The sequence below is a fragment of the Dromiciops gliroides genome, chromosome 6 (assembly GCF_019393635.1).
Source record: "Dromiciops gliroides isolate mDroGli1 chromosome 6, mDroGli1.pri, whole genome shotgun sequence".
Lineage (NCBI taxonomy): Eukaryota > Metazoa > Chordata > Mammalia > Microbiotheria > Microbiotheriidae > Dromiciops > Dromiciops gliroides.
Genome location: NC_057866.1, coordinates 41,887,277 through 41,913,642, shown reverse-complemented (window position 1 = coordinate 41,913,642; position 26,366 = coordinate 41,887,277).

Here is a 26,366-nt window from a genome sequence, read left to right as displayed (position 1 = left end):
TCCATAAGACTTGTTGTGATTCTCTCTCTTTTTTCTCATAGTCTTTCATTTTCTATAGAACTGACAGTTGCACTTTCCCATGTTTCCACATTTTCTTATGATATCATTATTTATGTCTAAATAATTTATCCATTTTTACCTTATCTTGTTCCATGCTGAGTTTCCTCCAAACTGCTTTCTGATTTTCCTAGGAATTTTTGTCAAATGACAAGTTCTTTCCCCCCAAAGTTTGGATCTTTGGATTTATCAGATAACTAGATTACTGTGGTCATTTACTACTGAGTGTTGTGTAACTAATCTATTCTAATGATGCACAATTCTAATTCTTAGTACCAAATTGTTTTGATGATTACTACTTTGAAATACAGCTTAAAATCTGGTACCACTAGGTTGCCTTCCTTCACATTTTAAAAAATCAATTCCCTTAATATTCCTGACCTTTTGTTCTTCCAAATGAATTTTATTATTTTTTAAAGCTTTATAAAATAATTCTTTGGAAATTTAATTGTTATGGCACTGAATAAGTAAATTAGGCAAAATTATCATTTTTATTATGTTGACTTTGCCTACCAATGAGCAATCACTCTTCTCTCCACTTGTTTGGATCTGATTTTATTTGTGTGAATAGTGTTTTGTAATTGTATTCATATATTTCCTAGGTTCATCTCGGCAAGTAGATTCCCAAGTATTTTATGCTGTCTGCAGTTATTTTTGATTCTCTAGGATTCTTTAAGTATACCATCATATCATCTGCAAAGAGTGATAGTTTTGTTTCCTCCTTGCCTATTCTAATTCCTTTAATTCCTTTCTCTTCTCTGATTGCTAAAGCTAACATTTCTAGGACAATATTAAATAATAGGGGTGATAATGGACATCCCTGTTTCACCCCTGATCTTATTGGGAAGGCCTCTAATTTATCTCCATTGCATATAATACTTGCTGATGGCTTTAGGTTGTTAAGGGCTAAAATTCTAGCTAGTCTGTCTAAAATATCTAATGAGTGGTCGCCAATAAATTATAAGCTTTAGCAAGAGTTAGACTTTTAAGCATTTATTAAGGAGAATAAGAGTTTGGTAAAGAGAGAGAAAAAGGCCTAGATTCCTATCTATTAAAGGGAGAGCACATTTCTAGCTCCCTTCTCCGCCAGCGTCCAAAGGAAAGAGCGCGAGACTGAGCGCCAGTCTCTTCCTTCCTCCTCCCACTAGCCCCATCACTTCCTGACTCCTGGTCTTGCCCCTCAAAGACCTTCGCTTCATGGGCAGAACTCTTCTACAGTAAGTCTCCAGCAGGTGGCGTCATTCCAATCGTACAGTCCCCCCTGTTGTTCCTCAAGAAACAAAATGTTTCCTTGACGGAACAGTAAAAACAATATAATAACTATTGCTAACTAATAATATGTGAACAACAATATAGAAAAGGAAGAGAGGAAAGTTTTGTCCAGAGGGGCGATTTTTTTTTTGACCTCATGAACCGACGCTTTGACATTAGTCTTGCAAAGGGAGGGCCTCTGCAGAGAATACATGTTACAGATGGTGTATATTATAACAGAAAGAGAAAAAAGAGAAAAAAAACAACAAAACAAAACTGTTCATTTAAAGTCTCTGAAAGTCTTTTCTCAGATGTCCTCTAGGTGTAGTTGTGGAATGGAAGTCTTTTCAGGGGTTGATGTGTGGATGCTGGTAATCAGCCAGGAAAATTTCCTACAAAATTGAGCTTAACACAACTTTAAAATAGCTTTGTCAATAATCAAATCAAACAATGCAAGTTCTCAAAAACATGTCTAAGGAATTCAGAATCTTAGTTGTTAACACATGAAACATACAATAAAACAAAAATTGAACCATTCTTTAAAATTATATTATTATTATAGTCCCCCCTTATGGAGAGTAATTGAGAAGACAATTGCTGCGATATTAATTTTTAAAAATAATTTTTATCTTTGTTTCATCACTTTTTGCATCATCTGCCTAATTATCCTCATGCCATTATGAGAAATTAGAAAATCTAATATAATTGGTAACAGGTGTCAAGGCCAAATTCAACACTGTTATTTATCATGACACCTGAGATAATTATGGGGGTTACCATAAAAGAACAGAGAAATTATGGGATATGAGCATTCCCACACTTGAGCAATATATACTGCCCATGCAGTATGCCAGGTTTAAAATAGGTGGATGGAATATATGTCCATGCCACCGAACATATTGGAGGAAACTGAGTCAGACTTAATCAGATGCATGGGATTGAGATGTCCATGGCATCAGGCATATAGGAGGGAGCATAGAAGCCAGGTGTAGAAGTGAGATGGGTGGGATGAATACTTCCAGCCATCTGTACAATATTGTGGGGAAAAAGAGAATAAAATATTAAACCAAGAGAATCCAACCTCAACATTTGTCAAAAGCCGTTCCCTCGGCCATACCTTGACTTCATGCATGTCTCCCCTCATGTGACAGTTCAGTGTCTGCTCTTGCATGTATTCCTCTTGTGATTGGATGGCACCTTGGCCAACTAGCATCTGATAACTCAGAATAAAGGTAATTAGTGTCTTAAATGATAAGTTCCCATAATCCAAGTCTCATATGGATTTAAAAATTGAGGATAATAAATGATTGCAAAAAATGCGAATACATCTTGACTCAGAACACAATATATAATTATGCAACAATTTCAAATAATACCCCTTTTTTTTAACTAGTATACAATTACTTTTTTGAAAAATCTGAACATATTTAAATACAAGTTAAAGCACAACACAATTTCAAAGAAAACTTTTACAAATGTTCCCCTCTTTTTTTTTTTTTTGGAATATGCTTATCAAAAATAATACTTCTAGAATCAATTTACACTTGCCATGGCAAACAATTTGCCAGGGAAATGCTTTAAAGAGTTTGATCAAATAATCAGTTGAGAAAAAATAACAAAAACAAACAACTCAGAATATGGGAGCACAATACTCCTAGAATTAACATTGTATAATAAAATCAAAACCATCTTGCAATGTTTCAAAATTAGATAGACAAATGAATAGAAGAAAATACACATGGAACAATAAAATACAGTGAAATTCAAACTAAGGAAATCTAAATGAATATGAACTTAATATCAATAAGAGTATTATAAAATATAAACTTGATCACATGACTATAAAAGCTTTTACAAATATTCTCCTTGTTTTAGAAACTAAGTATAAGACACAATCTCAAAAGCATGAAAATCTCTATGAAAATAAACCCATACCATTAATTTCAAAATGTATATATAATAGCACAGAAATCCTATGTAACCTCTGAACTGATACTATTACTCTGAGTGAATTCAGAACACTTTGATTCCGATATCTAAAATCCCCAATACTCATATCAATACCTTGCTGTTTACTTCTACATTTCTGTAAAATATATATACTTCCATGGCAAAAGAAGCGGAGTCTTGAACTATGGTGATGATTGTCATTCTCATTCAGCTTAAGTTTTTCTTCTTTAACCCCTCTATATTGTCTGTCGGGCTTTTCACCATACAAATGCTTTATAAGATTACTAATTAAAGACAAAAGCAGGTTAGCAAAATTATGAACAAAACGAGTATATCTGGAATTTAAAGGGTTTTCTAAGGTTGTCTCAGAAGCACAGCCAGGCTGGGGAAGGGCTGAGCCTGAAGCTGCAAATGTAGTTAGAAAAAGGTGAGCATGCGCATCAGATCTCTGGACTTCCCAGGCAGGGGAAGCTATGGGCTTGGCCATAGGAGGAGTAGAGGGTGGGGTCTGGAGAGGAGGGGAGGGACCAGAGCAATTTGAATCAGACTTGATTTTGAACTCAGGCCTGGATTCCTCTTCCCCCACTTTGCCTCCAGGTGCTAGGGGATTAAAAGCTTCTAGAGGGTGGGTCATTGCCTCCAGGCATGCAAAATTAGAGCAACAATTAGTGTTAGAACTGGGAAAAGCTGCAGGAATCTCTTCAGGTTTCTCTGAAAAAGCATGGTTGGGAGAGGGAGAGATATTTCCTTGTGTGAGTATGTTGCTGGCTCTTCTAACAAAAATAAAAAGAAAAATAGAAAATCCACAAAAACAAAGCATTAACATGATCTTATCTCCCATTTGTCTGGTTAAACAGACTAAAATCAAAAATAGGATAATTAGGGAGTTTAAAAGGTCCATTGGAAAAAATTTAAAGGGAAAACACAGCCAATGCACCAGTACTTAGCAGTTTAAAGGGAAAGGGAGGGGAAATTTCTTACCCAACCAGAAGATCAGAAGAAGACTGAGGGTTAGCTTTCCTCTTCATGGTCGCCATCTGTTAAGGGCTAAAATTCTAGCTAGTCTGTCTAAAATATCTAATGAGTGGTCGCCAATAAATTATAAGCTTTAGCAAGAGTTAGACTTTTAAGCATTTATTAAGGAGAATAAGAGTTTGGTAAAGAGAGAGAAAAAGGCCTAGATTCCTATCTATTAAAGGGAGAGCACATTTCTAGCTCCCTTCTCCGCCAGCGTCCAAAGGAAAGAGCGTGAGACTGAGCACCAGTCTCTTCCTTCCTCCTCCCACTAGCCCGCATCACTTCCTGACTCCTGGTCTTGCCCTCAAAGACCTTCGCTTCATGGGCAGAACTCTTCTACAGTAAGTCTCCAGCAGGTGGCGTCATTCCAATCGTTACAAGGTAGATACTGTTTATTATTCTAAGGAAAGCTCCCCCTATTCCTAAACTCTCTAGTGTTTTTATTAGGAATGGGTGCTGTACTTTGTCAAAAGCTTTCTCTGCATCTATTGAGATAATCATATGATTTTGGTTGGTTTTCTTATTGATGTGGTTGATTATGTTAATAGTTTTCCTAATGTTGAACCAGCCCTGCATTCCTGGTATAAATCCCACCTGGTCATAGTGTATTATCCTGGTGATCACTTGCTGTAATCTCCTTGCTAATGTCTTATTTAAGATTTTAGCATCAATATTCATTAGGGAAATTGGTCTATAATTTTCTTTCTCTGTTTTTGCTTTGCCTGGTTTTGGTATCACCACCATATTTGTGTCATAAAACAAATTTGGTAGAACTCCTTCTTCACCTATTTTTCCAAATAATTTGTATAATATTGGAATTAAGTGTTCTTTAAATGTTTGGTAAAATTCACCTGTAAACTCATCTGGCCCTGGGGATTTTTTCTTAGGGAGTTCATTAATGGCTTGTTCAATTTCTTTTTCTAATATGGGTTTATTTAAGGATTTTATTTCTTCTTCCGTTAACCTGGGCAGTTTGTATTTTTGTAAATATTCATCCATTTCATTTAGATTGTCAAATTTATTGGCATACAGTTGGGCAAAATAATTCCTAATTATTGACTTAATTTCCACTTCATTGGTGGTAACATCACCCTTTTCATTTTTAATACTGGTAATTTGGTTTTCTTCTTTCTTTTTTTAAATCAAATTAACCAATATTTTATCTATTTTATTGTTTTTTTTCATAAAACCAGCTCTTAATTTTATTGATTAATTCTATAGTTTTTTTGCTTTCAATCTTATTAATTTCTCCTTTAATTTTCAGGATCTCTAATTTAGTGTCGAATTGGGGATTTCCAATTTGTTCTTTTTCTAGCTTTTTAAGTTGCATGCCCAATTCATTAATCTCCTCTTTCTCTTTTTTATTCATGTAAGCATTTAGAGCTATAAATTTTCCCCTAAGCACTGCTTTGGCTGCATCCCATAGATTTTGGTATGTTGTCTCATTATTGTCATTCTCTTGGATAAAGTTATTGATTGTTTCTATGATTTCTTGTTTGGCCCATTCATTCTTTAGAATGAAATTATTTAGTTTCCAATTGATTTTCATTCTACTTTTCCCTGGCTCTTTCTTACATGTAAATTTTATTGCATCATGATCTGAGAAGGATGCATTTACTATTTCTGCCTTTCTACATTTGACTATGATGTTTCTGTGCCCTAATACATGGTCAATTTTTGAAAATGTGCCATGTACTGCTGAGAAAAAGGTATATTCCTTTCTATCCCCATTCAATTTTCTCCAGACATCTATCATGTCTAACTTTTCTAGTAATCTATTCACCTCTTTCCACTTCTTTCTTATTTATTTTTTGGCTAGATTTATCTAATTCTGAGAGGGGGAGATTCAGATCCCCCACTAGTATAGTATTACTGTCTAATTCCTCTTGTAACTCATTTAACTTCTCCTCTAAGAACTTGCATGCTATACCACTTGGTGCATACTTATTTAATATTGATATTACTTCATTATCTATAGTACCTTTAAGTAAGATGTAATTTCCTTCCTTATCTCTTTTAATGAGATCTATTTTTGCCTGCACTTTGTCTGAGATAAGGATTGCTACCCCTGCCTTTTTTACTTTACCTGAGGCATAATATATTCTGCTCCAGCCTTTTACCTTTACTCTGTGTGTATCTCTCTGCTTCAAATGTGTTTCTTGTAAACAGCATATTGTAGGATTCTGGTTTTTAATCCACTCTGCAATTCGCTTCCGTTTTACAGCAGAGTTCATACCATTCACATTCACAGTTATTATTACTGAGGGTCTATTCCCCTCCATTCTATTTACCCCCTTTCTACTTTTCCCCCCTTCTTTCACCCTATTCCTCCTCACCGAAGTTTTACTTCTTACCCCTGCCTCCCCCGATCTGCCCTCCCTTTTTATCACCCCCTCTCTTTTCTTTACCCTTTTCTCCCTTGCTTTTGTCCTCCCTTCTATCAGTCCCCCACCCTTTCCCTTCCCCTTTTGCTTCCCTAAAGAGTGAGTTAAGTTTCTTTATCCCAATGAACATATATGTTATTCCCTCTTTGAGTCATATCTAATGAGAATAGGGTTGAAACAATGTTCCCCCCTCCTTTCTTTCCCTCTATTGTAATAGGTTTTTTCCACCTCTTCATATGATATAATTCATCCCATTCCACCTCCCCTTTCCTCTCCTCCCCATAGACTCCCTTTTTAACCCCTTAATTCTTTTGTATCATCACATCAGAGACAATTTATATTTATACTCTCTATATAAAGTCCTTCTCTCTGCCCAAATACATTTACAATTCTTAAGAGTTATGAGTATTATCTTCATGTGTAGAGATATAAACAGTTTAACCTAATAGGGTAACCTTTTTTTCCCCCTCTGTTTACCTTTTTAAACTTCTCTTGAGTCTTGTATGTTGAGATCGAATTTTCTATTCAGTTCTGGTCTTTTCACCAGGAAAAATTGAAAGTCCCCAATGTCATTAAATGTCCATCATTTCCCCTGAAAGAAAATGCACAATAGATTCTCGGCTGCAATCCAAGCTCCTTTGCCTTTCCGGAATATCATATTCCAAGCCTTGCGGTCCTTTAATGTTGAAGCTGCCAGGTCCTGAGCAATCCTGATTGTTGCTCCATGATATTTAAATTGCTTCTTTCTGGCTGCTTGGAGTATTTTCTCCTTCACCTGATAATTCTGGAATTTGGCTACAATATTCCTTGGAGTTTTCCTTTTGGGGTCTCTTTCAGGAGGTGATTGGTGGATTCTTTCAATGATGATTTTATCCTCTGATTCTATGATATCAGGGCACTTCTCCTTAATAATTTCCTGGAATATGGTGTCTAGATTCTTTTTCTGGTCATGGCTTTCAGGCAGTCCAATAATTCTCAAATTGTCTCTCCTCGATCTGTTTTCCAGATCAGTTGTCTTTCCAATGAGGTATTTCACATTTTCTTCTATTTTTTCATTTTTTTGATTCTGCTTGACTGATTCCTGGTGTCTCATGGATTCCTTATCTTCCAACTGTCCCACTTTAATTTTTAAGGCATTGTTTTCTTCAGTGAGATTATGCACCTTTTTTTCCATTTGGCCAAGTGAATTTTTTAAGGCAGTGTTTTCTTCAATGAGATTATGCACCTTTTTTTCCATTTGGCAAGATTAATTTTTTAAGGTACTGTTTTCTTCAGTGAAATTATGTGCTTCCTTTTCCAAGCTGCTGATTCTTTTTTCATAGTTTTCTTGTTTTGCTTTCATTTCTCTCCCCATTTTTTCTTCTACCTCTCGCAATTGATTTTTAAAATCCTTTTTGAGCTCTTCCAGGAAGGCTTTTTGTTCTTGAGACCAATTCACCTTCCCTCCTGAGGCTTCAGATGTAGGCAATTTGAGGCTATTGTCCTCACTGCAGTTATTTTTAATGGAATTTCTCTATCTCTTCCTGAGGACTTTGTTGATAAAATATAGAAATGCTGATGGTTTATGTGGTTTTATTTTGTAGCCTTTGACTTTACTAAAGTTGTTAATTGTTTCAACTAATTTTTTAGTTGATTCTCTAGGGTTCTCTAAGTATACTATCATTTCTTTTGCAAAAAGTGATAATTATTTTTTTCATTTTCTTTTTTTATTCCTTCAATTTCTTTATCTTGTCTTATTGCTATAGCTACCATTTCCTCTTTTGTTAATCTAGGCAATTGATATTTTTGTAAATATTCATCTATTTCACTTAGATTGTTAGCTTAACTGGCATAAAATTGTGCAAAATAATTCCTAATAATTTCTTTAATTTCATCTTCATTGGTCATGCATTTAGCCCTTTTCATTTTTGATATGAGCAATTTTTCTTTCTTTTTTAAAAATAAAATTAATCAATAATTTATCCATTTTATTATTTACCCCATAAGACCAGTTTTTAATTTATTAGCTCAAAAGATTTTAACTCTCAATTTTATTAATCTCATTTATATTTCTAGATTTCCATTTTCTTCTTTAATTAGAGAATTTTAACTTGTTCTTTTTACAGTTTTTTAGTTGCATGCCCAATTAATTTATCTGTTTTTTCTCTCTTTTATTGATGTATGTGCTCAGAAATATTAATTTCCCCATAAATATTGCTTTAACTGAATCTTATAAATTTTGGTATATTGTCCTATTGTCATCATCTTTAATTAAGTTATTTATTGTTTCTATGATTTATTCTTTAACCTGTTCATTCTTTAGGTTAGATCTTTTAGTTTCCAATTAATTTTGTTTTTTTTTTAGTGAGGCAATTGGGGTTAAGTGACTTGCCCAGGGTCACACAAGTAGTAAGTATTAAGTGTCTGAGGCCAGATTTGAACTCAGGTACTCCTGACTCCAGGGCCGGTGCTCTATCCACTGTGCCACGTAGCCACCCCCTTTTTTTCCCAATTAATTTTTAATCTATGCATCCACAACAGTTTATTGAATGTAATTGTATTTCATTATGGTCTAGAAAGGATACATTTAATATATCTGCTTTTTTGCATTTCTTTGTGAGTTTTTTATGCCATAATACATGTTCAATTTTTTGTGAAAATTCCATGTGCAGTGGAAAAAAAAGGTATATTCCTTTCTATTCCCATTCACTTTTCCCTAGAGAGCTATCATTTCTAATATTTCTAAAACTCTATTCATCTCCTTAACTCATTTTCTATTTATTTTATGGTTAGATTTATCTAGCTCTGAGAGGGGAAAGTCGAGGTTCCCCTTTAGCATAGTTTTACTATTTCCTCCTGTAATTTCAATTTTTTCCTTAAGAATTTGGATATTATTATGCCTTTTGGTGTATATATGCTTGTATTGATATTGCTTTATTGTCTATAGTACCTTTTAGCACAATGTAGTTTCCCCACTTATCTCTTTTAATTAGATCCATTTTCTATTTTACTTTGTCTGAGATAATGATTTGTTACTTCTTTTGTCTTCAGCTGAAGCATAATAGATTCTAATCCAGTCTGTTGTTTTAATTTCATGTGTATTATTCTGCTTCAAGTGTGTTTCTTATAAACAACGTATTGTTGGAGTCTGGTTTCTAACCCAGTCTGCTATCTACTTCCATTTTATGGATGAATTCATGCCATTCACATTCATAGTTATAATTACTGTGCATTTCCCTCTATCCTATTTTTTCTTCTGTTAAGACTTCTTTCTCTTGTTCCCTGTCTCTTGTCAAAAATCTGTTTTACTTCTGAGTACTGCCTTCTTTTATCAGCCTTCCTTTTTTATCATCCTCCCTTTCTTTTGTTTTGTCCCCTCTTCCTTGTTGCATAAGATATATTTCCATTCTAAATTGATTGTTTATGTGTGCATACATATGTGTATATACATACATATATTTATTCTTCCTTCCTTAAACTAATTCTGATGAAAATGAGGTTCAATAATTTTCCATTCTACTCCCTACTATTTTCTGCTCCTGTGTAAAAGCCTTTTTGATATACCTCTTTATGTGAGATGGTTTTCTCCATTCTCTCTCTGCTTTCTCCCTCCTCTTAGTATATCCCTCTTTCTTATCCCACCATTTTTTTTGGAGATCATACTAACATACAGACAGTTCTTGCTTTCCATAAATTCGCATTATGCTAATTCAAGATTATATAAAGAATTCTGAAAGAAATCCATATTCTAAAAAAAATTACAATAATTCCTTACACAAAACAGACACTGTATGTTAAGATGATGTATAATGTGGGCAGTGTAAATGGTGGTGGGAAGCTGAGAAGCCTCTCTAAGTCAGTTCTCACATTTCTGCAGACAGTGGGTGATACTGTGCCTCTCTCTGTGTTCAACAGTGATCCTTATATTTTTTACCATGGCTGGTGGCAAATGTCTCTTGAGGGGGAAAGGAACCATCTTTAAGAGTAAGCCAATAGACTTGGAAATGAAAATAGAAATGATAAGAGAACATGAAGGAGGACAAAAATTGTAATCAGTAGTATATCAGCTTAGTCTTGCTATGTTAGCTGTGAATACCATAGTGAAGGCTGCTGCCTGCATTTTTAAAATGAAGGCATGCAAAAGGCAGTGCTTGCATGAAGTTGACTTATTTGTCAAAACAAAGAGAATACTATTCTAGAGGTGAAGAAACTATTAACCATGTGGACTGAAGACCAGAATTAGAAGAATTTTCCTTTAATCTTGATTACAATTCAAGCTAAGGCTCAAAGTGCCCCTTTGAAGATTTAAAAGTAAAATTCCCTGAAGGAACATAGGTATTTACAGCAAGCAGTGGTTGTTTTGCATGATTTTAAAATTGTGTAGGATTTGATAATGTGCAAGTGTCAGGAGAGGCTACTAGTACACATATTGAAGCAGCAAAGAAGTTCTAAGAATTTCTGAAAAAAAAATAAATAAATGTCCCTACTTGCCAGAGCAAATTTTTATGTAGATGAAATGAGGCTATTTTATCAAAGAATGCCATGTCAAACCTACATCTGGGTGGAGGAAAAAATTATACTGGGACATAAAGTTTCAAAAAATAGAGTTACTATTCTGCTTGGAGAGAATGCATCTGGGACTTGCAAATTAAAACTTATCTTTGTGTACCACTCAGAAAATCTCAGAGCACTGAAAAGAATCAGCAAGACAACAACACCTGTACATTATTTCACTGATCCTAAGGCATAGATAAACTTTATAATCTTTGAACAATGGTTTATTCACTGCTTCATTGCTAAAGTCAAGAAGTTTTTTAATAATGGAATTCCTTTCAAAATTTTACTTATTTTGATAATGCCACAGGTCATCATCACCATCTGGATGATTTTAATGAAAATGTTAAAATGGTCTACCTTCCTTCTACTACTACCTCATCATTGCAACTTGTGGATCAGGTAGTGATTGAAAATTTTGAGGTATGTTATTTATATACTACATTTGCCCAGATAATTGCATCTTTGTGTATAGATAAGAACTTGACCTTGAGAGATTTCTGGAAATCCTATATTTACCATGCAATCTGCAATATTGTATTGCGAAAGCATGGGAATATAATAGAAATATGTATGAAGAGAGTTTGGGGGGGGAAGGTGTGCCTACAATTCATTTCTGATTTTTGTGGATTTGATGAAGATGAAACATTTGAAGAGATGAGTAACCAGATTGTACAATTAGTACAAGAATTTGAGCTGGAAATGGATGAGAATTATGTAGAGGAATGGATTGATTCTCATGGAAAAGAACTGTTGAACAAGGATCTAACTGAGCTGCTCCTGAAAGAATTATAGAAGAAAAAAAGGAAGCTTCAGATTCAGAGGGCAAAACAAAAATGTCCTCAATGAAACAGTTGCAAAGTATTTCATCATTTGTATGATTTTTTTCTTGTATTCAAAAGATGAATCCAAATACGCCAAAATTTTTAAACATTCAAAGATTAATTGAGGATAATATTTCTTGTTGTCAGATATACAAATTTTAAAAAGAGAGCCACTCTCTGAACATCTCTCAATAACCTCATAAAAAAAAGCCAACCATCAGTGTTAAAGCTAGGTGCAGTATGTGAGGAAGGGACAACTCATCAATAGTGCACAACTATGTTAACTATACTTTACAATACTATACATATTTTATCTTTGACTTTACCTTTCATTTCATAATTATGTTTATTATCTTGGTAGAATAGTAAATATGTTTGTATTTTAGAACATTTTATGACTTGCATAGTTATTATTTCATGTATGCCTTTGTTATATAGGCTAAGTGTTGTGGGTGGAAAAGGGAAAATTCTCTATGTAAATATCACTTTTTGTGGAAGGCTGTGGAATAGTCCATTTATATAAAGTGAGAACTGTCTGTAATTTACTCACTCTCATGCCCTCTGTCTATGTAGACTTGTTTTAACTGCTCTAAAAATGGTCAAGTTGTTATGAGTTAAATGTGTCATCTTCCCATATAGAGAGGAAAACAGTTTAATGTTATCGGATCTTTTAGGATTTTTCTTTCATGTTTACCTCTTCATGCTTTGTTTTAGTCTTTTATTTAAAAGTCAAATTTTCTATTCAAATCTGGCCTTTTCATCAGGAATGCTTATAAGTCCTCTATTTCATTAAATGTATATTTTCCCCCTGAAATATTATATTCAGTTTTGCTGGGTAGATTATTCTTGGTTGTAACCCTAGCTCCTTTTCCTTCTAGAATATCATATTCCTACCCATCTCCTCCTTCAATGTAGTGGCTGCTAGATCTTGTGTGATCCTGATTGTCACTCAATGGTATTCAGCTATTTTTTTTTCTGGCTGCTTAAAATCTTTACTCTGACCTGAGACTCTCGAGTTTGGCTATACTTTTCTTTGGAATTTTCATTTTTCCATCTCTTTCAGGAGGTGATCTATAGATTCTTTCAATTTCTACTTTACCCTCTGGTCCTAGGCTATTGGGGCATTTTTCCTTGATAATTTCCTGAAATGTGATTTCTAGGTTCTTTCTTTGATCATGACTTTTTAAAAATCCAATAATTTAAATACTTTCTTCCCTTGATTTCTTTTCTGTCAGATGTTCTTACAATGGGCTATCTCACATTTTATTTTTTTTTCATTCTTTCACTTTTTTATTGTTCTTTTTTTTTTTAATGTCTCATGGAGTTAGCATCCAGTTGCCCAATTCTACATTTTAGGGAGTTACATTCATCAGTCAAGTTTTATATTTCTTTTTCCATTTGACCAATTCTATTTTTAAGATAATGTTTTCTTTAGTATTTTAGTGCCTTTTTAAAAAAAAAAATCAAACTGTTAATTGTCTTTTCAAAATTTTTTTGCATCATTTTAATTTCTTTTCCTATTTTTTCCCCTACCAGTCTTATTAGATTTTTTTTCAGTTCTTCCAGGAATTATTTTTGGTCTTATATCCAGTTTTCTTTCCTTTCCTTTTCTTTTTTTTTTCATTTGAGGCTTTCTTATAGTTGTTTTGTCATCACTGTCTTCTGAGTTTGTATCTTGATATTCCCTGTCACCATAGATAGAGCTTTTTATGTTTCTTTTTGTTGTTGTTTTTGAGTCATTTTTCTACCTTATTTCTTGATTTGGGACTTTTTGTGTGATGTGTAAAATTTAATGTATGGTCACCTATTACTGTCCTAAGTGTAGTGAAAATTAGCTGGGGTTTATCATATATTTGTTACTTAGAAATTAGAGGCTACTGCCCCAGTTTGGGCCATTAAGCATTTATTAAAGTATATTAAATATTAGTAAAGAGAGTGTACATGGCTCTGAAAGATAAGAAAGCCTAGAGAAGAGAGAAAATGGGGAACCCTAGAGGGCTGCACCTGCACTCACCCTGTTCCTGCACCAAAAAGAGTAAGAGTCTGTGCAAGCTTGCTGGGAGTAGGAGCAGAGCCCTCCCATAAACACTGTTCAAAACTCATTGGCTAGTATCATTCAAATCTATTGGTTCACTGGATGTGAGGGCAGTTCAGCACAGTCATGCTGATGTCAGAGCCCAGAGAACAGGTCCTCTGGCAGGAAGAAAACTTTCAGGTAGGTGTGGTTTTAGGCCCCCTGGAAGTCCCTAAACCCCTATTACTTTTTCACATTGTTAATATTGGGCTCTGTTCATGGGGTGTCGGGTGGGGGGGGCATTTCCGCACTTCACTTTTCAGAGCTAGCTCTGGGCATTTGGAAGTTTTCAGCGCTTCCAAGGTGGTATGATTCAGGAAGAGGTGTGGTCTCTCCTAGTCTGTACTCTGGTCCTTATCCTGCTCCCTTGTAGCCCCAAGTGATACTACTCCTCAGAGACTCTGCTCCTTTATATCTCCAAAGGATACTGAATAAGTTTATTAAAAAAAAACATTTTGATGACTAAATTCCAATTTAACTGGTTTCTTTTGTGATATTATTCATTTAAAAACATGATTCTAACAAAAGGTAGGCAGAAACTATGTACCCAGTAAAGACCATGTACCCAACGGAGAACAATAATGACTAGGCTTGGCAGGAGAAATCAGATGAAATTACCAGAAACCATGAATATCTTTGTGGTGATGAATGATGAGGCTTTGGCTCATGTTTACTCTATTTGTATTGTTCAGTGTATATAGTTTGGCTATATACGTTCTCTATGTATGTGCCCCTCTACAAATGTTACCTTGTCATGTATGTTTTCACATATTCAATTCTATAAACATTTATTAAGTTCCTACTATATATCAGGTACTGTGTTAAGTGCTGAAGATGCAAAAAGAGGCAAAAGACAGTCCTGCCCTCAAGGAGCTTGCAAGTCTGATGAGGGAGATGAAAACAAATATACTCAAAGCAAACGATGTAAAGTATAGATAGGAGATAATTAACAAAGGTAAAATACTGGATTTAAGAGGGGTTATGGAAGTCTTATATAAGTTCTTTATATGTGTCCACCTTTCTTGGTGATGGTTTGTTGCTTATGTTTGTAAAGATGGCTTCCGTTTTATGGGAGAGTGTTTTATAATTACTTTTCTTACTATTATCTTTCATTAAATCCATTTCCTTTGTACTAATTGTGTTCTTTGTATGACTAATGAAGGTAAACACATTGGTGGTGATGTGTGAACTTTGATTTCAATTAGATAGAGATCCACCAAGAACTCATTAGGGACAACCACTTTATGAGTAGGATGATATTCTAAAGTTTGTGAGCTTGATAAAAGTTTGAATAATGTGAGCCACTTTCTAGCCACCTCCTAACTTCAGCCTTCATGACTACATATCATACCCTTGAATTTCATTTGTGTCTGATAGGAAGCTATGTTTGCCCAATCAGTCACAGTTTTAGTTCTAGTTTGGGGTTCTAGATTCTCATCATTGTGCAGATTATCAGTCATTAGGAGTTTTTCATACCATATTCTACCCCTCAGTGCTGTCTGTTAGCTCTAACCAAAGAGGCTCCATTTTCCTGCACTAGCAAGAATGGAAAAATCCAAATTTAGAAAAATACAGGCTCTTAAACCATGTGGCAACATTCTAACAGAGGTTCTCTCTTCATGAAAAAAACATGCATATAACATTTTGCATTATGTATAAATTAAATCATCATTCCCAACACTTAGAGTCACCAGTGAGTTCAAACATAAGATGTAACCCTAAAAAGTTAGCAAGGGGTCCTAAGAAAGCATATGCACTCTCTTTAGTCAGACAGTTGTTTGCATCTCATGTGTGACATATGACTAACTCCCTTTTCCATTTGAGCTTCCTGATTATTTGCACAACCCCCGCTGAGACTTATGTTGTTAGTGGAAATAGTAAACACTGAGTTTTCTTCTGAAATCCATGACTTGGAGATGTCAGGTTTGAAGACACTCATGGAAGAAAGTTCTTCTACAGTTTTACCCATTGGTATTTGGGGAGGGAAAGAAGGGAAAAAAATTTCATGAATTCTTTCCATTTATAAACTATGCTAGATACAAAGACATATAAGGCAAAATCCCATCTTTCCAACAACTTATAAACAGAGGCATAAGAGTCATGTTTAGGTTATTACAAAAATAAATTGAGCTATCATATATTTCTAGGTATAGTTATAATAATGCTGAATTAGTGGTTACATGGCCATAATCCAAAGCCCAATCCTGCCCCTTCCTTCCTAGGTGAACTTGGGTAAGTTTAACATTTAACTTCTTTAGGTCTCAGTTTTCTCATATGATGACTTCTAAGGTCTTTGATAACTCTAAGTTTATGGTTTTATAAATTATACAGATACTAAATGTCACAGGAATTAATAGAATCAAGAGGTTACTACTAGCATGGGTGACTAGGGAGGGCATCATTGAAACCTCAGTCACCTTTGGATTGGTCCTTAAAGGAAGGATAACATGTATATTTTGAAAAGAAAGTTAGGGAGAGAAGAAAATAATGCAAGAAAGCATGCTACAGGGTAGTTTTTATGTTATCTGAACTAGAGTGGTCAGTTCATGAAGGGGAATCATGAGAGAAAACTCTAAAAGGATCAGATTTTGGAAGGCTTTGAATGCCAAGGCTGAGAAACTGATGTCCTATTCAATAGGTTCCCCACTGGGATCTAACTGAAGTGTTTTTAGAAGGAGGATGACATGATAAAAGTGTTGAATAAGCATGATAGAGTAGAAAGTATTTGGAGTAAAAAATGAACTAACAAAACTTGTATTTGCATTCTCACTATATTACCCTGTGACTTTGGGCAATGAACCCCATTTCTCCCAGCCTTAATTGCCTAATCTCTGAAATCAAGGGATTATATTACATCATCTCTAAGCCCCTTTTTATCCTTAACATTCTGTGATTTTCATGTTTTAGGAAAATTAATTGAGTCAAAGAAAGACGGCCAATTAGATAGCTATTGCAATAGCCCAAGCATGAGAAAATAAAGGTTCAAACTAGGATATATAACAGAGAGGCAAGATGACCATAGTAAGAATGAATAGACCACAGGGATAGTCCTGATTTTGCTCCTAACTCAATATGATTTCTTAAATATGCTATGCCACCTATCTGGGACTTAATTCTCTCCTTTGTAAAATTAGTTGGGTGATGTGAGGCAGGATTGGACAACCCATATAGTGAAATGGTTGATGATACCTGGGTTCAAATCTCACCTCTGATACAAACTAGCTCTATGATCATGGGAAAGTAACTGAATATTTCAAAACTTCAGTTTCCTTATCTGCAAATTAAGGATTATATTAATGGTGGCACCTACCTTACAGAGGTAGCTTTCAAGGAAAAAAAAATAAGAGAAGGTATTTCTAAACCTTGATTAATATATCAATTACAGCTATCTCTCTTTTTTTTTATCCTGGGTTCTTTGCTTTTTAACATTATTGTTCATTAATTGATCAAAAGAAAACAAAACAAACAAAAATAACCTTATGCCTTCATTCTTCAGTTTGCTAGGAAGTTCGCTAACTAGCATGAGAGAGTCATGACCAAAAGAATCCTCACAGGCTAGATTTCCACACCAAAACTAGTAAGATGGAATTTAATAGGGATGAAGTATAAAGTTTTAAATGTTGGCTCAAAGATACAGGAAAGTTGGGGCAGCTAGGTGGCACAGTGGATAGAGCACTGGCCCTGGAGCCAGGAGTACCTGAGTTCAAATCTGGCCTCAGACACTTAACACTTACTAGCTATGTGACCCTGGGCAAGTCACTTAACCCCAATTGCCTAACTTAAAAAAAAAAAAGAAAAAAAGATACAGAAAAGTGGAGATATGACTAGGCATCAATTCATTTGAAAAAATTGGGGGGTAAGGTGGGTTAGTGGAATGCAAGCTCAACATGAGTCCATAGTATAACTTAATAGCTAAGCAATATAAACTAATCTTAGGTTAAATCAACAAAAGCATAGCATCTGGTACTAAAGAGGCAATAGCCCTGCTTTTCTCCATCCTTGTCAGACCACATTTAGATCACTGTTCAGGTCACAACAACACATTTTAGAAAAAATATTCATGAATTGGAGTACATCTAGAAGAAAGTGACAAGAATGGTCATGAGTGGGGTTAGACTAGGGAAGATTTCTTCCAGCCCTGATTCCTTCCTGGAAAGAATCAGTCTCCCTTGGAGAAGAGTGCAGGGGGGAGACTCTAGAGATAACTATTCTTGCCTCTCTGTGAGCCAGATCAAACAGAACCATATGGACATACATGGGCAAAATACAACCATGCTTACACACATCCTTACACTGTCTTTTGTCTTTCTTTATATCCTCAGGACTTAGCACAATGGCTGACATGTAGTGTGTACTTAATCAATTCTTACTGACTTGATTTACCTGGACTTTGGCTTTCTCACTTAAAATTATGAAGTTAAATAAAATAAACATTAAAATCAGTTTCAACTCTAAATGCTACAACCAATTTATAAGCTTTTTTACCTCCCCTTCTGCCTTCTCTTTCCAAACCCTATTCATTCTTCACACTGTGACTTCCAGTAATTTGACCCCTCAGTTCTTTCCTAGGCTGTCTTCCCTACACAAGCCACTCTCTCTCTCTCTCTCTTTTTTCCCCATCTTTTCACCTTGGTGAACCAATTCAACTATAGACTGTCTTTCTCTCTTGAATCCTGTGATGTTTAAAATCTAACTGTGATGTCTAAATTAGAAGCTTTAGCACCAGTCATTGGGCATTAAGCATTTATTAAAACATATTAGAGAAAAGAAAAAACAACAAGAAAAACAACACGGGGAGTTAAGAAAAGGCCTATCTAGCCTAGAGTTCCAGCCTGGTCTGGGTCTTCCTCAAGTCCTCCACCATGAGCCTACTTCAACCATAAACTCCTCAGCAAACTGAATATGGAATCCATTGGTTCACTGGACTTGAAGGTGGTCTCATGTTGAGTTCAAAGTCCTTAGCTTCTGAGAACAATGCCTCCTTAAGGGCTAGCCAGGGCCAGGGGTGATTACAATCTAATTAACATGAAGTAGGCTAATCAGCAAAGTCAATCACTCTCACTTAATTCAATCAGTTTAGAGTAATCTCCAAGTGGGCCTTTGAGTATCTGCCAAATGCCATTATTTTCTCACAATCCCTACCTCCCTTATCATTTTGGTGATTATCTCTTGCTCCCCCACTACCTTCCCTATTCCTTTAGAGGGAATTGCCATCCTCCTGGTCCCTCAATTTCATATCTTAGGAGTCATTCTTGTCTCCTTACTATCCTTCACCTCTCTCTTACAATCTCTTACCAAGACCTGTAATTTTCACCTTTGAAGCATCTCTCATTTGCTCTTCTCTGACATTGCCACCATTCTGGTTCAGGCCCTCATCATCTCATGCCTGGACTATTGTAATAGTCTGTTTGCCTTAGCTGCTCCCCACTTGAACCCATCCTCCATTTAGTTAATAAAGTGATTTTCATAAAGCTCAGGTCCAAACATGTCTCCCCTATTACTCAAGAAGTTCCAGTGGCTTCATGTTGCCTCTAATATTAAATAAAACATTCTCTGCTTGCCATCCAAAGCCCTTTATAACCTAGTCCCTTCTTACCTTACGAGTCTTCTTATGGCTTATGCTCCTCCTCATACTCTTCAATTCCATGATCTTGTTCTCCTTACTGTTCCATTCCATCCCTCGATTTAGTGGCTTTTTGCTGGCTGTCCCCCATGCCTGGAACGCTCTCCTCCATTATCTCCCCTGTAAAAAGATCATTATTAATAATGAATTTCTTTGGGTGACCCAGAGATCAATTTCAGTCACTTCTCCTCCCCCCAAAACAACAATAACAACAAGGACAACAACAACAAACATCTAGAAGGTCCAGGACCTCCAGCAAATCTTGTTTGGTACAAGCCCAAGGGAACAAAAGGAATGTAGATTGATTCTTTTGTCTACCTCAGTGAATTGAAGAGATTAAACCACACCTGAATACTAGACTTCACCTCTTCACCTTTGCACTTCAGCAGCAAGGCTCTTTTCCATTAAGTCATTGGGTAGAGTTTATTTTAATTTGGACCACCTTCAAGTCATGTCAACCAAAGGAATTGAATGATGCTGACCAATTAGCTTTGATCAATGTATAATGACCTGCCTCTATCAAAAGAGGATAAATGCCTTGACCATGCAAGGTTTCCTCTCTCTTGGCTTCCTGGACTTTCTCCCTTGGCTCAGAATGCCGTCTCTTGGTCGGTATGTATGTAAGCTTGAAGGCCTGAGACTGTGGGAAGGTGGGGAGACATGTGGTCAATACTTTACTAATATATAATACTAGTTAATAATATATGCTTACTGCCAAAACAAGTGCAATGTCCATTAACATATAAATAGCAATTAATTTATAAAAAGCATCTTATCACAAATAATTAAAAAAAAACATATCCCCTACTGGTTTTTCTGGTTTCCTTTAAGGCCAAACTAAAATCCCATCTACTGAAGGAAGCTTTTCCCAATCCATCTTAATTCTAATTTCTTCATTCCATTAATTATTTTTTTAATTTATCATGTATATAAATTGCTTATATGAAATTTCCATATGATTATGAGGTCCTTTCAAGCAGGACTGTCTTTTGCTTGGCACATAGAAGGCACTTTATGAATATTGATTGATTGATTGATTGATTGATTGATTGAAAAGAGAAATGTCATCATGGCAAACTTAGGGAAAAACAGTGTGCAGGGCTGGATTTAGAATTGCAGGGCTTGAGCTTGAATTTTACTGTTTAGAACCTGCATTTCCTTGAACAAGTCTCTTAACTTATCTATCCCACAGATTCTTCAATTGTAAAATGGGATCAGACTACATCACCTCTAAGGTGCTTTTCAAGCCTTTCTCTAATCCTATTGTCCCAGAGAGGGCATCTAGGTGGCACAGTGTAAAGTGCCAGTCCTAGAGTCAGCAAAACTCAGCTTCATACATTCAAATCCAGCCTCAGATGCTTACTAGCTATGGGACCCTTAAGTCATTTAACCTTGTTTGCATCAGTTTCCTCATCTGTAAAATGAGCTGGAGAAGGAAATGGCAAACCACTCCAGTATCTCTGCCAAGGAAACCCCAAAAGGGATCATGAAGAATTGTACACAACTCATCCACTCAACCACAACAAACAAATGATAATAGAACTAAGTCAGTCTATAAATACTTATTGATGCATAAAGGGGAAAGGTAAGGAATGAGGAAGTTGTATTGAACTTAGCTGAGGGAGTGGGGGTAGGATACACCTCCATCATGTCAGATACAGGATAAAAAGATCTCAAGAAAAGAACATAATACCTGCCCTGAATAAGCTTATATTCTACTGGAGAAGATATGGATTACCTAGAACCAATTGGAAGTCATTGAGTCCATCCATTCTGGCCATCTGCTTGTTTCTTAAAGGATCTAAATTTTATTAAAACCACCTACAAAGTCTGACAAGACTCTAGAACCATGAGAATGAAACAGATCATTTTGAAATATCCCCAAGAGAGGGAAGGGTCACCAATGAAACCTTAACTGAAAACAGTTAGAAAAGCACAAAAGTAATACTTCCAACAGCTCAATGAGGCCAGGAGCTGATGTGCATTTTAAAAGAAATCCAATATTGGAACAAGGGGGCTGAAGTTCTGAAACTTTTCGTGAGGCCTCAGTCTGATGATTTTTGGCCTGTGAAACGACTGCACTATTGGAAGGAGCAGGAAGCATCATGGGGGAAAAACAGCCTAATGAGATGTTCACATTTCAACTAGAATTAGATAAAAGTCTTTTTTACACTTGCAGGGGGACAGCCCTAGTTAGAGAAGATAAAGAGTTATAATGGGGCTTTGATAACTGGGCGCCTGTGAGAGATGATTTAAAAATCCTCCCCTTATTCACCCACACCATATGTGCTAAATTTAAGGACCATCATTTGAAAGGACTGGGCTACCCTGAACATTTTAGAGTTTGTCTTTGGGTTGGTTGCTGTACGGCTCTAGATTTTTCCAGCCCTGATAGTTGGCATGATGTTTTTAGTCATTGTAGATTGCAAGCAGGGAAAAAAAAAAAGTTTGCTCTCCTTTGTCTATCCATTGCTCTGGGGTAATACAATGCCACTCACTGACATACGTGGCACTCTAATTATAGTCACATATTTTATCCTGGACACATCTTTGTGAGAAAGACAGGGGAAGCAGCCTTAGCTCCATTTTACAGATGAGCTAAATGACGATCAGAGACGTTCAATGACTTGACTCAACATTAGTAGTTCCAAATTGGAAGGGATTTGCAGTCATCCAACCCATTTTGCTAACCAATTAATCATTCAACCAGTATTCATTAAAGGGACTGCTATGTAGTAGACACCCATGCTAGGTAGTAGGGATCAGACTCTCATTCTCACATACATACATACATCCAGCCCTCTGTCTGTCTGTCTGTCTCTGTCTGTCTCTCTCTTTCTCATCTGTCTCTGTCTCTCTGTCTCCATATTTCTGTCTTTCTGTCTGTCTCTGTCTCTGCCTCTCTATATCTCTATTTGTCTGTGTCTTTCTGTCTTTCTGCTTCTGTCTGTGAATCTCTGTCTCTGTGTCTCTGTGTGGTTCTCTGTCTCTCTCTGTTGTCTCTCTGTCTATCTTTCTCTCCCCCATAAAATAAATCCAAAGTTCTTTGGAGTAGGAAGAGGTACTAGCGTCTGTGGGGAGGAAGGAGACAGGAGTGGATCAGAAAGGTTTTAGATAGGTGGTGCTTATGCTGAGCTTTTAAAGAAATTAGGTATTCTTAGAGACAGGGGTGAAGAAGAAGAACATTCCAGACATGAGGGAGAGTCATTGCAAGGAAAGAAGTCAAGAAATGCAGTGTCATGCGGGAAGTCTGATAAGAAGGCCAGTTTGGGAAGTGAGGTGAGGAAACTGACACCCAAAGGTTAAGTCATTGCCATTGCCGCAGAGCTCATACTTAGCAGAGCTGAGATTTGACATCAGCTTCCCTAATCCCCATTCCAGGACACTTTCTAGGGGCCATGTACTGTATGATACTACTACATGTAGCACTCAATGTGGACCATAGCACAGAAATAAGGGAGGAGCAGTCAGTAAGTGCTTAGAAACAGGGCAAAGAAGAAACTAAAGACACATCCTACAAGGCATCCAGACTTTTTCAGCAAAATTCTGAGAACAGTCATCCTTCTGTGTTTCTAATACATGGTTCCTGGAGATTTGGATTGCAGAGGTCTACCTGTGGCTAATCCCCCTGAAGTGATCCAGTTGAGCATATCTGCATTCATACATACACCAGACACATCCAGCTTCACTTACCAGAATTCGAAAAATCCCTGCCACATGCCTCTTGTTAGGCATAAATTAAATTAAGCATTTAATGGGCATTGAAGAGCACTGCAGACTGATTCACGGTCCAGCAAAAGGCCCACAGGTCAGGAAGTTAGCAGTCTTAATGTTTAGATTTATTTGACTCATTCTGAATGAATCACTTAACCTTCCTTGGTCTCAGTCTTCTGATCAATATAATAGAAAGCACCATCCATACCACAGGAGGCATTATGCAGATGATCCCCTTACTAGTGTCAATGAAATTCTTCAGATGGTATTAACTTCAACACAATCAAAATGATTGGAGAATGCAGCCATCTAAAAGCTCATATAAGGAACAACAACAACAACAACAAAAGGCGATTTGTCTAAAAGTTGGCTTTGGCATTCTTCTCCAATTCCATCCAGTGCCTCCCCTAACCTGTCAGCTTCAGAGGTATCCAGGGCTTTGCTACTGTCCCAGATTACATTCAGGAGGGAAGATTGGATGGACTGGGTCCTACTATGTGCTCATGTCACCTTGGCAAAGTGATCTAACCCCTCGGGGCTATGGTTGTCTTTTCTATAAAAGGAGGAAGTTGGTTAGCTCATTGTTAAGAGTCCTATCTCTGAATATTATGATACACTAAAATTAAAGGGCATTAGTTTATTGGGTTGGTCTAGTCAGGAGAATATGAATTTTTGAAGAAAACTGTTTCAGAGGAAAGTCCAACGACCCACAGCATACAGAAGACTGCTTGATTTTTCCCAATTGTTAACACATTTTCCTCCACAAATTACTTTATATTTACTTTCCAAATATTTTGAGTGGATAACAATTAATTTAAAATATTTTGATACCACCATATATGTGCTAGGTACCATGTTAGGTGCTAGATACAAAGACAAACTGTGAAATAGTTTCTGCTTTCAAGAAGTGCACACATACAGATAAACTTATGTTTATATACATATGTGTCCATAAAAGTGCATGAATATATTTGTATATATCTATAGCCATATCTATACCTATATATGGCTCAATATCCATCTCTATATCATTTAGGAGAGACAAAGATAGATATAAATGAACATATATGCACCTATGTTATATCATCATATATGTATGTATGTATTGGGCGGTGGGGCAATGAGGGTTAAGTGACTTGCCCAGGGTCACACAGCTAGTAAGTGACAAGTGTTTGAGGCCAAATTTGAACTCAGGTCCTCCTCAATCCAGGTCCAGTGCTTTATCCCCTGGGCCACCTAGCTGCCCATTATACTTTTGTATACATGTGTGTATAAACATATAGTCATGTGTATTGTGTATCTATGTATATGTTTATGTGTATATAAATAGATATAGATACAGATATAGCTATAGATAGGAGATGCCTTTTTTAGGATGATGTAGCCAGTACGTATCCAAGGCTGTCAATAAACTCATACCTCTTGACTCTGAGGTCTTGACTCTCTATCCACAATTCCACAGTTATGATTTTGTCCTTGTTTAGGTTTGTGCAAAAAAAAAAAATACAAAGATAAGGGAGTGGAGTGGAGGGAGAAGGAGTTGAAGATATCAGGAAAGAATAAAACAGACTTAATTGCTACATGTTGTGCCTCCCCAGTAGAATATGAGTTCCTTGAGGCCAAAGGCTGTCTCCCCCCTTTGTATCTTCCAACACCTAATAGAGTACTTGGCAAATAGCAGATATATAATAGGTATTTGTTCATTGATTGTTCTCTGGCTCATGGTGAACTAGAACAGGAAAGACCCATGTGAGACTCAAGGAGGTAAAGGAATTTTCCTAAGGTCACATATTCAGTAAGCATCAAAAGTGAGATTTGAACCCAGGTCCTCTGACTAGTAAATGGCCAGTGATATTTTTTTTTTCTCACCATATTCTAAGTCATGGCTTACTGACTTGACTTGGATTGAATTGTATGGTATGATTTCACATAGTGTAGGATTGGAATGGAGGAATCTCAGCATTGGAATGAACTAACAGGCTGCATTCTTATAGAAGTAAGCATGCTTCCAGTGGTCAGCATTGTAGCCCATCTACACTTTCTCACATGTGTTCTCCATGTCTTCATAAGAATCTTCTCCAGAAGGTCTATATAATATAATGGGGGCTTCATTCAATTTCTCTTTACTTTTCTAAGATGATAATGGAGTACAAGGGGATAGATCAATTCTTATCCTTGTTTTGTGTCAGTCTACCTTCTTTTTTTCCTTTTTCCATTTCTCTGTTGGAAACCTTGACACTACTTTCCCTGTAAAATCATTCAGTGGCAAAGTATTGCAGTCTACTCAGGTCCACCATGCTCCTTCCATTGCCCCTTGAATGAATCTCAACTTTAGTTCTTAAGAGAACTACATGACTCTTAGCTATAAACCATTACTAGAAGGAGGTTAGTCCTCTGTTTCAGAGACAATATTCACAGCCTTAAGAGGTCTGCCCAATGTCCTTAAGACAACTTCATTCACTCTCCTCTTTCTATTCAATTTATACATGTCTATATGTATATGTGCCTATACATAGGCACATATACGTGTACCTTCACATATACACATGTCCGTGCACACATATACATGCACATATATACACGTATACAGTATGTGTGTACATACATGTATGCACATATATGTATGTGTGTGTGTGTATGGACACACTTGTGGACAAACAAAATATGGTTTGAGCATCAAACTATTTAAAATAACCAGGCGACAAATATTCTTCATCTCCTTGCATTTTCCTACATGGATCATTAAGTCAAACCCTTTTAGGTGATTTTGGATCTCATTTAGGAAAATCTGCAATGTTTTCAGGGCTTGTTTCAATTAGTATGTCAGTCTCCAGCAGGAGCATCTGGAAGACTCTATCGTCTATTTATAGGCATCTCCTCTTCCTTTTGGACTTTTTGCTGGAACCTTCTGCCATCTTGTTCTATTCTCTCTTAATATT